The 2,682-nt window shown below is 35.4% G+C and overlaps 1 long non-coding RNA gene across 1 annotated transcript; it reads left to right on the top strand.

Moving 5' to 3' along the window:
• The first annotated feature begins 344 nt into the window (after nt 1-344).
• Nucleotides 345-2,119, top strand: LOC148566502 (uncharacterized). Its single transcript, XR_015881378.1, has 5 exons — nt 345-761; nt 887-980; nt 1,066-1,326; nt 1,417-1,523; nt 1,605-2,119. It is a non-coding gene; the product is annotated as an uncharacterized LOC148566502 (long non-coding RNA).
• The last annotated feature ends 563 nt before the right edge of the window (nt 2,120-2,682 follow it).

The raw sequence follows: 2,682 nt of genomic DNA on the forward strand, positions 1-2,682 counted from the left end.
CCGAATTCCACGTTTCAAATTTCAAATTCCATCAGCTGCAAATTGCGATTTGTGAAGCAAAATTTCATGACCAAAGAATTCGTATGGTCTGAGTTGTTCTCCCTTTAGCTCAGAAAAAGCTGTCCCACATTTTTGTCTTGTACGCCATAACTCCATATCTGAGCAGATCACATCCAAACCTTCCATATCCATAAATTTGAGCCACATAATATCATATGTTCTTAGAAAAGCATATAACATATCTCAGGATATAAACCAAATATTTATAACACATAGCCTAACCAATAGAACTTGAGCCGAAATACCCTCTCATTGATTCACACACTTTTGCTATCAGATTTATATATTGTTTAGAAATAAATACAAGATAGAGCAATGTGCACGACTTGTAAATATGAATGCAACAAAAATAATGACATTGTATCATGCATGATATGAGAATGACATTACCAGAAATGCGCTCAATACTGTTGGAATGATTATATTCGTTACGCTTACAACGTCGCAGGCACAAGTTTTAGGAGACCAACCTTTTATTACAGTCTCAAACTCTACTTATTGGGGTCTTGTAGCTATTGTTTCACCTCGATTTGAGTCGGAGTGGACTCTTCATTGCCTCCACCTCCTCAGTAGATCCCGACATCCACGCCACCTCCTATGGCCTACTCTATAGCAATATCAGCTTCTTCCTGCGTATCCCAACCAGATCCCGCAGTACCGCAGGTTACTAAGATGTTGATTTGGTCCGATGATATGATTAGGTAAAAAATAAAATTCATTAATTTGTATATATTATTTATATTTAGTTCTCTTTTAATGTATGTTTTTTATTAAGTATAAATTATCCCATCTTAGGTTTGCACTAATTAATAACGCTCGTATACAGGAGCGTGTATAAATGTTATTTTCTATGACTATCCTTAACCCAATTACAAGAAGGTTCTCCTAAGGTCAAAGAGAGATGGTTTGACAAGTGAGCTGTAAGTTAGTTATTTAACATTAATTATATTTCACTTATGATTTTATGACGTCACTTTTTTAACCATCTATCATTTCATTGTGTAGGAAAAACTCACGTAGGATGAGGCCTACAACCAGATGATAAAGAAGACCATCCACCACCGCAGGGCAAAGTATTTTTAGTAGATGTTAGAGGACGTGCGATGAGGAGGAACCACCTGATGCAGTGGCTTCAACCCGACATTAAGAAGGCGGCCATGTATTTATAATGGGAGATAGATGAGGGTTTCAAACATCGTCAGACCATGAATAAGGTTCACAGGGCGTCGAGGTACGGCCATGATTATGAAGACAAAGGCTAAAATGGTATAAGTTTTTTAAATATGCTTAGCTACTTTTATTTTGTTTCTTTAATTAATTGTCACTTGTTTTAATATGTTTATCTAATATGTGCAGAGAAAGTTATTGCATCATCCTGTTCGATGCTGGAGGTCTTCAAGCACACCCACACGCTCAAGGAGAACAAAGAGCGGTTCGCTGATCAGTGATCTGCGGACTCTTTTGTGAGTAATCGACTTTTTATAGAATTTAAGAACATAATATCATATCACCTCTTATATTGACATTCACATTGAATATTTTAGGATTTATACACCCATAACTTGGTAGCTGCAACATAACAATCTCAGCAAACGTAGACAATGGCAACCCCTCGAGAAAATTCGTGGTGGATCCTGATGTTGTGTGGTGCCAGACTGCATCTGAACCGCAAAAGAACTACATCTTTGGAGTAAGGTCATTCTTCATCAGAAACCTGCGCAAAGTCCACCTTCAGAACTTCCTCCACCTTGGCCACCAACCCTTTAGATTCGCAGGACGTAAATTTGTGTGAGCAGATGGCTACCTACTAAGAGCAGATATGCGCGGAAGACAGTGGTGCTGGAGGCGGCTCCTCCTCATCTACATTTGCACCATCCCAGACACTGCATCATCCACTACAGCGTCGCCGCATTAGGACCAGCAGCGAAACCATCAGGAAGAGGAAGATGACAATGATTATGAGAACCCATAGAGTTTAGTGTTTTCTTTTGTATAGTTTCACATTATTATCTGTTATTTCATTGATAGTATTACTTTATTCTGTTATTAGCGATTGTTATTTCGGGTTATATATTATTTTTTTATTTTAATGAAACAAATTCGTTTTCATGAATCTTTATTTAGTTTTAATCAGGTTATAATCATAGTTAAAAAATATTAAATAAAAAATAATTCTTTTATTAAAAAAATATTACGATTAGATTTTGCGTAGGAAAAATCCGACAACATATTTAATTTTTTGAATAATATTACCGTTGGAATTTTGGAGGAAATTTTTTGGCGGTAATTAGGGTGCAAAAATAATGAAAATGTCGCCAATGTTACCGTTGAATTTTTTCAATGGTAAAGACAAATCAAACTAACCATTCTGTAAGTAATTATTATCGGAATAATTTGATGGTAATTAGCGACGGAAACCAAAAATTCGTCAATAATCATTTACCGATGATATTTATACCATCAGAGTTCGTCCAACGGTAATAATATTATTATCATTGGATTTTGTTAAGGATTCCACCAGTAAATTCGACGATTTTGAACAAAGAAATATGAAACAACAATAATATTTACAACACAAAAATAAAAATAGTTTGTGATATAAAACAATAAAACTATCTTTGT

Source organism: Arachis ipaensis, chromosome B4 (genome assembly GCF_059453495.1).
Source record: "Arachis ipaensis isolate K30076 ecotype BB chromosome B4, ASM5945349v1, whole genome shotgun sequence".
In the NCBI taxonomy this organism is placed as follows: domain Eukaryota; kingdom Viridiplantae; phylum Streptophyta; class Magnoliopsida; order Fabales; family Fabaceae; genus Arachis; species Arachis ipaensis.